The 13,504-nt window shown below is 53.5% G+C and overlaps 1 pseudogene; it reads left to right on the plus strand.

Annotated features, from left to right (window-relative positions):
- The first annotated feature begins 7,055 nt into the window (after positions 1-7,055).
- LOC136472902 (FACT complex subunit SPT16-like) overlaps positions 7,056-13,504 on the plus strand; it is a 29,122-nt pseudogene continuing 22,673 nt past the window's right edge.

Genomic DNA, 13,504 nt, shown 5'->3' on the forward strand with positions numbered 1-13,504 from the left:
AAGGTAACATCACCGACCCCCCGCTTTCCTTTCAATTAAATCGTACATTAAACCCATGCATACAAACGTTGCATATGCAATCGCTACATCTCAATGCTTCGTGTCGCGTCATGAAGCGAGATTCGCCTTATTTGATATGAGCGACAACTGACCGAGGTTCGAAGGCCAGCCCACGAAGGGCTCGAGGCCGCCTCGCGTCAAACAGAGCCAGGGGAGAAAAACCGAGATGAGCCCCAGCGGCCTTGCCCGACCCCGCTCAGAAGTGAACAGGGACATCTCGACCTTTCTTGTTCGATTCTAACCTCGAGCCAAACCCAAAGAATCTCCATCGAGGAGAGGCCAACGGGCCACCTGAGCCTATCGAACGGCTCGGGCATCTGCCGAGAGGCGGATTAAGAAGTAGTGGAATGCCACATGAGGGCTCTACCGACCCCATCAGTGAATGATGGACCCAGATTCCACACGAACATGCTCGTTAGCAAGCTCATTGAGCATGACACTCGAGCTATCGAGGCAAGTATCGTCAGCTTAGCCCCTTCAGTTGCGAAAACCGAGGATAGGGTAACACGTAAAACATGGCCAACCCCTATCAGACCCCAAGGGGCTCAAGGGCTCGAGCCACCTGATCCTAGATCAGGAGACTGAGGTTTGAAGGCTGGTCCGTGAAGGGCCTAAGGCCACCTCACATCAAACAAGAGCCAGGAGAGAAAACACAGATGAGCCTGTCACGAGCGACGGGACCAGATTCCGTTCGAACATCCCTGTTAGCAAGCTCATCAAGCCCGTCCCTCGAGCCATTGAGGCTGGCGATGTCACCTCAACCCCTCCACTTGTGAAAACCACGAACGGAGCGATAGTCACAAAATGAGCTAACCCTTGACCGAATCCCCACCATGCGTGGGGGCTTGGGGAAGGCCGAGCCAGTAATGAGACCAAACGCACGGTCATGGAACGATCGTTAAAATCCTAAGTAAGGGGTACGTGTGAATATAAGAGTAAGTTTGCTACCCTCGCTTCGGTCTCTAGTAATATCCGGCCCTAGCGACCGCAAGGGGTCGAATCTCACTCGGGGGCTGATAAAGGTATAAATATCTCCTTTTTTCGAAACAGTCATTGCGTCAGACCTCTTCCTCACGTTAAGGTTAGCGGCAAGGTTTGTGGGAACAGATAAATGCGCATGCCTGGTAAGACTACAAAAACACATGCTCCAACGGCTATGGTAACTTTGCTCACCAGCATAATCAAAATTTCCCCCTTATACACCTCGGGCCTATGGCCTTAACGAACGAAAGGGTCGGATCGCATAAACCCTTTTCTCGATAGCAAAAGGGAAGAAAACAAGTTGAGACAAACAAAACAAAATTACAAAACAAAATTATGAATCTATTTTTGGACACAAAAGTGCCGACACTTGTCCACAGATTATAGATAAATATTTATCAGACTCATTTGACTAACTACCCCTCGGGGGGAGAACTATGTCTTTCATCCTGTCCGCCAGGTTTCGCACAATAGGAGTCACTGCCTTCTCAATCTCATCTAGCTCAGAGGCTTTGTAGCCAGGCATAAAGCCAAGGCTCATTATCTCCAAGTAAATTTCTTGATCATAATGAGAGCGGGCAACAGCAAAGGCTTGGGTGATCCCAACATGAAAGGCGTTCTCCTCAAGCTGGCGCACTCGTGCTATAATATCTATGACATGGGCCGCAAGTGAGCCGGTTTCCTCCGGCCGCGCCACCCCTAGGTCATCGAAAACCACCCCGACGGTAGCGCATAGGAGACCATGCTCATCACTCTTAGCCTGAAGAATCCCCTGCACATTGGCAAGCTCCATGCCTAGCTCAATAGAGATCCTCTCAGCCTCCAACCTTCGGGCCACCGCGACTCCAAGATTTGCCCAAAGGGAGCGGACCCCCTGACGCGCCTCATCGCGCTCTCAGATGGCCTGGTCGCGCTCCTCGCAGGCCATGCCATGCTCTGAGTGGAGTGTTTCTATAGTCTAGCACACCTTGTCTCGCTCCCTATGCAGCCAGGCAACCACCTCAGCATCTAGATTCGCCTTCTGTTGCAGGGCCGTGGACCTCTCCTTGGCTTCTAGTTTGAGATCCCACACCCTCTCCACCTCAGCTAGGAGGTCGATGACCCGCTGGTGAGCCTCGGCATCCTTCTAGAGTAGCTCATCCCGCTCCTTTTGAACCCTGGTAGCCACCTCCTCGTCCTGCCGCACCCTCACCGACAGATCCTAGAACACCCCATGGGCCTCCTCTGTGTCCTGCCACGCTCTGGCTTCCCGCTGTTGGGCGGCAGCAAGCTGGGCACTCACATCTCAACAAAGCTAGGCCTCCTCGATGAGGCGGTCCAATTCCACCTTGTGCTCGCAGAGGAACCAGGATTTCTCCTGGCTATGAGCAATGAGGGATTGAAAAGAAGACCAGTGTGAAAAACACAAAAATACATGAAGGAAGAAAGCGAGAGGGAAGATCAAGCGGATACCCAACCAGTGGGATCGATGATGTCACACAGGATGGCCCTAGCCTAGTTTAGGACATCCATCATAGCCGAGATCCCTCCATCAAGACTCTCCCGCTCTGTGCTCGCGGTAGCATCGTCGAGCAAGAAGATAATCGACACTGGGTCTTGAGGATCCATCCACTAGAGCAGCGACTCACCCCACATGGGCGAGCAGCTACCCCTGATATTAGGGCCAAGGGTGACCCCCTGTTGGTCCTCTCCACCACCGCCATGATGCCTAGGGACTCTCTGTCCATGTCCCCCTCCATCCGGCCCGCCTCGGGTGCTGTCACTTGGGCCGCCGGTGGTACGGATCACGCTGCTCCATCGGACACCACTGTGGCTACGTCTGGCTGCGCCTGGCTTGTCACGGTCATGGCCACCTCTACTTGCAACACTGGGGCCTCGACTTGCGATGTCGTGCCCACCACAGAGGGCGCCACAAGCACGAGCAGAGGGCGCCACAAGCACAAGCAGAGGGGGGTCATCTCCCTTGCCTCTGAGGGCACGGTGGCGGAGCCACCCCTCTGTCAGCACCTCAAGCACGGTGGTAGATCTGCCCACCCCTATCAATTCATGGGGCATGACAGTGGAGCTACCCCCCTCCACTGACACCCCGGGCACGGTGGCGGATTTGTCCGCTCCCACCAGTCCTAAGGATGGGCCGATGGTTTGACCCATCTCCGCTGGCCTCACAGACTCACTCCCCCCCGCATGAAATAGGAAGGATCCCTGCATGGATGAGTGGGTACCTATCAGTGTATCCTTGCCCTCCAGGTCATCCCACTCCACATCGGCAACTACCTCATTGTCATCGTCGTCGTCATCTTCACTGTCTATCTCCTCTCCTCGCTCTTGTGCCTATTGTTTTTGTTGTTTCTTCTTCTGCTTGAACTCCTTCGTCTTCCTCTACCACTCGGCCATGGCGTGGTTGGCCATCGCCATGAACTTGTCCTTCGGCAGCGGAGCCGGGCAATCCATAAAGACAAGTTTCTTTGGCAGGTCCCGCTATCCCAATGTCAGCACCAAGGGGTTAGGAGTTCAATTAAAAAGGAGGCACGGGGAAAGAGAAATTATGAACCCAATGTACCCTGATTCCGACCGCATTGGGGGATGCCCCGGCACTAGGTACACAAAATCAAGAGCGGTGCCAGCACCGTCCTTTAAGGGCTTTATCACCCCCTTGATGCGCTGCGCCACTTTGGAGGGGGGAAGCGCTCCCTCAGCAAGCGCTGTCCCTATGAGTGACACTCTAGGCACCATCAGGTGTAGTGGAAGCGCACGCGCCATCAGCGGTGCCACCCTCCTCATGTGGTAGGTGCCAATGATCCCTGACCCCTTCACGCCTCTCTCCTTCAGAATTTGGAGGGCGGCGAGATGGTCCTTGATCTTCTTCTTGTCTTTGTCTAGGACACCCCACTTCCACGACTCCGAGACCTCTTCGATGATGTGCTTGGAGAACACTGGTAAGGGGGCAGCAATGTCGTCCTTGATGTAAAACCAATGTGAATGCCACCCCTTGTTGGAGGTCGATAGACGCATCGATGGGTATTCGTTCACCCGGTTGTTGCGGAGATGAATGCCGGCACATCCCACCGGCATGCTCAACTCTTGCTTCTCGACCCACTTCTTCAAAAGGTTGACGGCGAAGAGATACTGCCACAGGTTGAAGTGGGGACTAATCCCCAAGAACCCCTCACATAGGGCGATGAATGCCGTAATGTGCTGGACCCCATTGGGAGTAAGGTGTTGCAACTCCACCTTATAGTAATCCAGCAGCCCCCGAAGGAACTTGTGGGCGGGGGTGGTGAATCCCTGCTCGTGAAGGCGAGCAAAGGACACAACATGACCTTTGAGTGGCGACGACACATCTTCATTACCAGGCAGCTACCACTCCTCGGCAGCGGTCCATGGGCAAAGGAGGCCACGATGAACGAGGCCCTCCAGGCGCTTAAGGGTGATATTGGATCTGCACCATGGCTCCATTAGACGATTAGGAGGGGGTGGATGCGAGCTTGACGGTGGATGTGATGCAGGTGCGGGAGGCTTAGGTGATTGACGATGGAAGTTGTAGATGCAAAGGCGAGAAGGCAAATTACGAAACCCTGGGGGTGAACCCCTTGGTTTTATAGGGGCGACGGATGCGAGAAGGGCAACCATCCTCCTAGATCTCCGTGCCTGCCATGAAACACATGTCCCGTCGTGGGATATACGTCCACAATCCCTATCCTTTCCCACCAAAGTCACGCCAGACGTTTTGCCTTCCCGGGCAGACTAGGACTCTTTTCCTGCGGAGGGGATATGGGTCAAGCACCATTTCTCTGGCCCACCTGGGCCCAGGAGTTCGAAGGCTGGCCCAATAGTTTCGACGGCTGTCCCAATGAGAGATGGGCCCACAAGCGGCCAGAACTCAGGCACACGAACCTCAAGGAAGTCTTGATCTATGATTGAGTCTCAACTGGGCTAACCCTGGACGAATCCCCACGAACGGGATACCAGAGTTCCCTTTAAAGCTATCTAGTTGTCAAAATACCAAATCTCACAGCCATACCATCGAAGGGTCTGAAATACCCCCCGGGCGATTCTATCCAAATCACCCGGGGGCTCAGGGGCTACACCCGACGGGTGCACTCACGCGCACCCTCTGACAAATCGAAACCCCCCAGGCGATTTTATTCAAATCACCTAGGGGCTCAGGGGTTACACCCGTCGGGTGCGCTCACGCGCACCCTCTGGCAAGTCAAATCACCCCTAGGCGATTCTATCCGAATCACCCGGAGGCTCGGGAGCTACTGTCGGGGACCTATACTGGGGTACCAAATGAGGGGGGGGCTAATAACCATCAAACGTTGATGCTCTCAAGCAGACAAGAACGCAACTGTGCTTCTTGTCCATACGACCGGAGGTTGGATGCGCCTCACCTGACCCCCGAGGGCTGGACTCCGCCTCGCCCGGCGTCTGGGGCAGACTCCGCCTCGCCCGACAGCTGAGGACTGGCTCCACCTCGCCTGACGACTGAGGGCAGGCTCTGCCTCGCCCGACGGCTAAGGGCTGGCTCCGCCTCGCCCGGCGACCAGGGACGGGCCTTGCCTCGCCCGACCCCCGAGGGCTGGCTCCGCCTTGCTCGACAATTGAGGGCTGGCTCTGCCTCGCCCGACGTCTGAGGGCTGGCTCCGCCTCGCCCGATGGTTGAGGGCTGGCTCCACCCCGCCCGATGTCCCGGGACAGGCTCCGTCTCGCCCGATGTCCCGGGGCTAGCTCCGCCTCGCCCGGCGACTACACCCTACTCCTTCATAATGACGGGCACAGGGTAAGACAGGACATTCGAGTCAACCACAGTACCGAGGACCATGCCATGCACGCCTACAGGAAAGTACCATCAGGATACGACGAGACGGGCGCTTTAAGCCCTTCTAGACATGGCAGAGCCCGACCAGTGTTGTAGGCGTCGATTTTTGTCTTACAGTGTTGTGGGCGCCACCATCATCCCTCGGACGTGGATCCTGACATAAGCATACGACAACCGCTATAATTCAAGAGAGAACTCGCATCATCTACAGTTATAGATGTATAGTCACTTCCCCGTCTGCTCTCCGTAGGATCATGGCTCGGCACCCCGGCACGCCGCAGCGTCCGTCGGAGTGGGATGAGACGTAACCACTTGCTGAAACGAAGCCAGAACACGGCCATGTCAGGATCAACGAACGTGCTATCCCTGGCATGGTCTGCCATGTCAGCAGGCTCAAGGAAAAAGGAAGATCCGGCGTCTTTGAAGGACCGTCTCTACCTTTGGTTTTTTCTCTTTCTCCCATCTGTAACCCCTGCTCCCCCTTGGTTTATAAAAGGGAGAGCAGGACACCCCACTAAGGGGACGGATCGATTTCATACACAACACATCACACAACACACAACCGAACAGCAACCGAGCTCTTGGCATCCTTTCGACCATTCCATCAGAGACTTAGGACATGTCCCTCTCTCGACCGTTTGTACCCCCTACTACGAATCTTTTTCGGTGCTAATAACACAAGCAGCAGCAGACTGGACGTAGGGATATTCTGCCCGAACCAGTATAAATCTTATGTCCTTTAGTACACCATCCGGGCCTAACGCGCAACAAATATAAATTTATTAGTTGGTGTTTATTCGAAACACCGACACTAGGGTTTCACCGGCGATGGCGTGGGCGAGGGCACTAGAGTAGGTGAAGAATGCCTGCTGTGTTTTTTTTTCTTTTTTGCGACTAAAAACTGACGTGAGGAGGTGTGCATGCTGGAAGTCCAAAATCCATAATATAATTAACAACATGAATAAAAAATGTTGAGTACATGGGCCGATACGGATAGACCACCGATCCGAATTTTTACTTAATTTCGCGAAGAATATTAGAACGTGGCCCGATACCTATCTGGCCTATATCCGATACGGCCCAGCTCAACAAGCAGTACGGCGGCCTTGTCTGCTGTGTCCCCGACGCCCTACGGCCCTAGGCCTTTAGCCCCCGCCCGACGCCCGCGCGCCACCACCTCGCGGCTCGCGCCACCTCTGCCGCACTCCAACGCGACGCATAGAGGGAGCCTCGCCCCCGCTCGCCGGCCGCTGGCGACGAGCCTCCGCCCACGCTTGGCGGCCGCCGGCGACGACCCCCCGCCCCTGCTCGCCCGCCGCCAGGGACGATCCTGCGCCCTCGCGACGTCTATCCGGCGACCACCCGTGAGTTCATCCCGTTCCCCATTCTCGAACTACTCTGTTTCTGCAGTTCTTGACTTCTCGTTGCTTGATTTCGTTGTCCGCCACTTTCCCCTTCCCATTCTCGATCTAGTCTATTTCTGCAGTTGTTGACGGCTTCTCGTTGCTTGATTTTTCATGTTCCCCACTTCCTCGTACTGATTAGGGTTTACCATGCTTATTGTATGCAATAGATGGCGCCTCCAAATATGTCTCCAAATATGAGTAGTGCTAGTGCAAGCTGTGTCTTTTGGTTTGTAATTTCTCCGGCCTGGTGTGTGGATGAGAATGAGACAAATGAGGAAGAACAAACTTGATGCGAGCCTGAATTGCAAGCCTGAATGCCTTCTGTTAATTTCCTAATTCTGAGAATGCTATATTTGAGAATCTGAGACCCGCTGTGCTGTAATAGAACTTAAGTAGTTAAGGCCCTGTTTGGATCCATTGTCAAGTAATTAGCTAGCTAATAGACCACAACTAATATTAGCTGCTATCAGCTAGTTTTGATCAGCTAGTGAAATAGTTGTTAGTTTGGTATTCAACTAACAATTAGCTATTAGCTAGACCTGTTTGGATCCAAGGAGCTAATTATTAGCAGCTAACTATTATCTCCATGGATCTAAACAGGGCCTAAGTAGATTGCAAAGTAATGGAACTTTTGAAAATCTATGTTATTGTTCTATATGACATGATTGGCATATCATAAGTGTCTCAAATGCCAGATTATTGTAATGCTCCCGTTAAGTGTTTTTCTTCACCACCATGGCTTAATAGATACACAAAACTAGCATTTTTAATATTTATTGAAGTAATAGATCCAAGTGGTGTGGTACATTCGTTATCAGCTGTATAGATATTTATTCATGGTTTCGCAGTCACTGCGGGCCTGTCTCGATGAAGTAAATCCTAAGGATTTGGATTCCAATTCCCCTTCCCAAACTGATTCGTGGAAGTTGATATGCTTTTAAGATTGCAAGTATGGACTAGGAAAATATCCTTTTGTATTATGTTAAAAGGAACGTCTTTGTATGCAGTGTTGCTGTTATTGGGACATTTATTGCCTGTTGTGACTATAGCTAATCCATAGTAATTGTAATTGAAGTAACTTGCAAGTTGCTCTCCTTTCTACAAGGAAAATGTTATTTTGATAACCACTGTCAATTTTCATATTCTGCATGGCTACTGCTCCATCGTATTTGCCTGTACAATTTTTGTTTTGTTCTCAAGTATTTTTTAATGCTCACACTTTCATGGCTTACTGTTAGGATAACCTTGTGATTTTCTTGTTTGCTAACTTCGGATCAATTCTTTCTGCAGTTGCCTTGGTTAATGTTAGCTGATTGACAAAGATGGCTGATAATGGTAATGCCAAAGAGGGATGTGGCGCCTATACAATTAATCTAGAGAACTTCAGTAAGCGACTGAAGGTATTCTATGACCATTGGAAGGAGTATAAGTCTGATCTTTGGAGTTCGTCTGATGCTATTGCGATTGCTACCCCACCTCCTTCTGATGATCTTCGTTATTTGAAATCATCTGCCCTGGATATTTGGTTACTTGGATACAAATTTCCAGAAACGATAATTGTCTTCATGCACAAGCAAATACATGTTTTATGCAGTCAGAAGAAAGCAAATCTTATTGGGACCCTCGAGAAGGCGGCGAACGAGGCTGTTGGTGCTGACATTGTGTTGCATGTGAAAACCAAGAATGGTGATGGTTGACTTGATGGATGACATAGTGCAGGCTGCTCGTAGTCAATCGAAATCAGACAAGCCAGTTGCTGGACACATTGCCAAAGAGGTACCTGAGGGCTATGCAGCACGGATATGCCTATCGGTATCGGAAGGACGTGGATAGGGCAATTTCCTAAATACGTTTTACTATTTTTTAAATAAAAATATATAATAGCGCATATTAAAATTGTGAAAGACTGAAAGTAGTAAATTACCTTGCAATAGCAATTGCCAGCCAAAGCAAAGACCGGAACTCTGAAAGCATCTTCATTCTTCAATTGTCCATTCTCGAGTTCTCCAAGACTCCAAGTCCAGAATTTGCATAGAAAAATCAACTATCAATCAATTATTACTAAAACTTGAGTATTCAGTAATCAGTAGTAATTCAGTACATCACCTTCTACTACTAGTGTACCGGAGTCTGAACTCTGAAGTAGATAGGAGAGGAGAGGACAAAAGAGTATTGTTATTTAAAACTAATAACAATAAAACATTGCAATTAACCACTTAAGTGTACTATTATTACAACACAGCAGGTTCCTATTTGTCGGTGTTTCGTACAAGCACCGGCAAGTAAATTTATAGTAATGCGCGTTAGGTTCGGATGGTGCGCTAAAGGACACAGGAATTATACTGGTTTGGGCGGAATGTCCCTACGTCCAGTTTGTTGCTGCTTGTGTTATTAGCACCGTAAACGATCTGTAGTAAGGGATACAAACTGCCGAGAGAGACTGGTCCCAAGTCTCTGATCGAAGGATTGAAAGGTGGTCAAGAGCTTCGTAGCTGCTTGTGTGTGAGTGCGTTCTATTGTTCGGTCCTATTTTTTCCCGTCCGTTTGATGGAGGACATGCCTCCCCTTTTATAGATGAAGGGGCTGGCTTTACAAGGGTGAGAGCTTCAGTGTTTCGTACACTACCTAGTCTTGTGGCTCCTGTTTACCTGGTCAGGTCCCTCATTCTGATGAGTGCGCAGGAAGATAAGTGCTTACGATGTTGTCGATATCTCTATAGGATGTCAGATTAGTCACAGCATGCCGCCCCCAGGGTATGGGTTGTGGTACAGTGGTTTTGACTTAGGGGCCTCCCCCCAGCCTTGCTCCACACGCCTTCTGGTTCCCATGATGAGAATTCGGGGTCGGGGTCCGGTGTAGCGCCGTGGCCAAGGCTCTCTGACTTGGAGGACCTGAGGGGTCGGGAAGAGGGCCCCCCGCTCCCTTGGGTCCATAGCGTGGTGACGGAGTATCCGTCGTTCGTGGAGATAGCAAATCCGTTCTTGGAGCGTAGCGGTTGTCGTATATCTTCGTTGGGTTCCGTGTCCCAGAGCTGAAGGCGGCGCCTACAACTCTACAGAGTGAGGTGCACGCACCTGTAATACCTTTTGGGCTCTGCGGCGCCCGGAAGGGTCTAAGCATCAGTCCTGTCGTTCCCTGACAGTTCTCTTCCTGTCAGGGCACAGGGTATGGTCGTTGGAGTCATGGTTGACCCGAACGTCTTGTCTCGTCCTGTACCCATCGTTACCAAGGATAGATATCGATCAGGGCGAGGCTCGTTCTGGGCCGTCGGGTGAGGCGGAGGCCAATCCCTATCTCCTGGGCGAGACTAACCTTATCCCTCTGGGATCGGGCGAGGCGGAATCTATCCCTTAGCCTTCGGGCGAGACCGAGCCCGCCCTATAGGCGTCGGGCGAGACGGAGATTAGCCTTGAGCCTTTGGGGCGAGGCAGGGTTATCCCATAAAGGCGTCGGGTGAGGCTGACCCCACCCCTCCGGGATCGGGCGAGACGGAACTCATCCCTCAGCCCTCGGGCGAGACCGAGCCCGTCCTCAAGGCGTCGGGCGAGACGGAACCGAACTCCTGTCACTCGAACAAGGGATGACATGGCGCCCTTATGCGTCCAGAAGTTTTTTACGTTTGGTGGTTATCGGTTCCACCTTCTGGGGTACCCCGGTATTAGGTCCCCGACAGTAGCCCCCGAGACTCTAGGTGATTCGGGCAGAACCGCCTGGAGGGTGTTTTTCGATTTCGCCGAAGCTAAATTGCCGGAGGGTGCGCGCGAGCGCACCCGATGGGTGTAGCCCCCGAGCCCCCGGGTGACTCGAGTAGAGTCGCCCGGGGGGTTGTATCGGCCCCTTCGCGGGTAAGGCTGAAGGACTTAGTTTTTCATCAACTGGGTGTTTTTTCGAGTGGGTCGTGGCGTCCCATTCGCTGGGGACTGACTCGGGGCTGTCCTAACTGGTGCTTCTGCCCCTGATGGCGGATCGTTCGTGGATTCCTTCTTAGTTGGGCTGGCCGACGAGTTGCTGGACCCTAGGTGGGCCAAAGAGAAAAGAAACAGGCCTTTGTGGCTTGCGCTTCCCCGGTGGGCAGAGAGTCCGGATTCGCTTGGGGAAGGCGAACCGTCCGCCGAGATTTTTGGGATAAGAAGATAGGGACTGCGGGCGCGTGTCCCGCGATGCGACGCGGGGGCGCGCGTGGCAGGCTCGGAGATCGAGGCGGACGGTTGCCCTTCTCGTGTCCGTCGCCCCCTATAAAACCGTGGGGTTCGCCCCCAGGGTCCCGTATTTCGCTCCCCTTCCTTTGCGTTCTGAGACATCCGCCACCAATCTTCCCAGCCCCTCACGCCCGCATTGCCACCGTCGACCGGCCTGCGTTCGTGTTCCAGCCGCCGTTAAGCTCGCGCCTGCCCTTCCCCCCTACTGCCTCAATGGAGTTGTGGGGCAGATCAAGCATCTCTTCCCGGCGTCTGGAGGGCCTCGTTCGCCGTGGCCTTCTCCGCCCACAATCCGCCGTCTAGGAGTGGTTGCTTCCTGGCGACGAGGGTGAGCCGGTGCCGCCTGAAGGGTATGTCGTCTCTTTTGCCCTCTTCCATGAGCGGGGATTCGGGGTACCCGCGCATAGATTCCTTCGGGGGCTATTAGATTACTATGAGGTAGAGCTGCAGCATCTAACTCCCAATGGGATACAGCATATGGCAGCGTTTGTTGCCCTGTGCGAGGGTTTCCTGGGGATCGATCCCCATTTTGATCTGTGGCGGCATTTCTTTAGCGTTAGTCTGTCGAGGAGGAAGATTGGGGGGAAAGAAGTAGACGCACCGATGGGGTGTGCCAGCATTCACCTACGCCATACCCGATCGAAGGGTTACCCGTACATGTGTCTGGCCACATCCAACAAGGGATGGCATTCGCAATGGTTTTATGTTAGGGATGATGCGAGTGCCCCCCTACCGAAGTACACCGGACGTCTTATTGTGGATGCTCCGGCGTCATGGGGCTGGGGCGTCCAGACTAAAGACAAGAAGCACATCTCCGACCTTCTCTCCGCCCTCCATGCCCTGAAGGGTCGGGGTGTAAAGGGGTCGGGGATTATTGGTGCTTACCACGCGAGGAGGGTGGCGCCACTGATGGCGCGCGTGCTTCCCCTGCATCGGATGATGCCAGGGATGTCGTTCGAGGGAACGGTGCTCGTTGACGAGGCGCTCCCTTATTCGGAAGTGGCGCAGCGTGTCAAGGAAGCGACGGAGCCGACGAGGGATTCTGCCGGCATGGTCCTCGACATCGTGTATCCGGTGCCCGGGCATCCTCCAATGCGGCCGGAGCCTGGGTTCTTCGAATTCGTAAGCCCTCTTCCCCTGCACTCTTTTCTTTCTCCTGAATCTCCCTTTTTAATACTTGCTTTTGTGATGTTGGGGCTAGCCGAGGGGGCTAGTCTTCAAGGATAGTCCGGCTCCACTGCCGAAGGACAGGGCTATGGCGGCGGCGAATCGACTCGCGGCCGAGCGGGACAAGAAGGCAAAGGAGGAGATGAAGAAGGCGAAACGACTGAAGCAGGAGGCACGGGATCGGGGAGAGGACGTGAGCAGTGAGGATGACGACGATGATGATGATGACGACGGTGACGACGAGGTAGCCGTCGACGTGGATTGGGGCGTCCTGGAGGATGAGGAAATGCTGACAAGTGGCCACCCACCCGTGCAGGGGCCCTTTGCTTTTCACGCAGAGGGAAGTGAATCAATGAGGTCGGTGGAGGCCGGCGAATCCGCCGCTTCGCACGGCGTGCCGGCCGAGGATCGGTGGATGGGGGACGCCGGGCTTGTTGCCGCCGACCTTGAGGCGATCGTGGAGGGGGGTGGTACTGGAGCCGCGCCCAGCTTTGGTGCCGCGCCCGGTGAGACGATGGAGGGGAGCGACTCCGGCGCTGCGCCCGACGAGATGAACCCCCCTGCCCCGGGGCAGGGGGCAGGTATGAAACGGTCCCGTCCGGACGAGTCAGGGCAGGGATCTAGGGATCCGTCCCCAAAACGCTTCTGTCGGCCGAGGACGTCAACGTAAGCTCTTGACTCCTCTGTTTTCATCTTTTTTCCATTTTTATTTTGACTTAACGGTTATTACCTCTGTGTAGGTACTTGCGGACGGGTCACCCCCTGGGGCTGGCGCCCAAGAAGAGTCTCGCCCTTCAAGCGGGACAGACAGCGTCGCCTGGAGTCACCCCTGTTTCGGGCAGGGGTGGTGCCGATGTTGGGGCCGCGTTGGC

This window comes from Miscanthus floridulus, chromosome 8 (assembly GCF_019320115.1).
Source record: "Miscanthus floridulus cultivar M001 chromosome 8, ASM1932011v1, whole genome shotgun sequence".
In the NCBI taxonomy this organism is placed as follows: Eukaryota; Viridiplantae; Streptophyta; class Magnoliopsida; order Poales; family Poaceae; genus Miscanthus; species Miscanthus floridulus.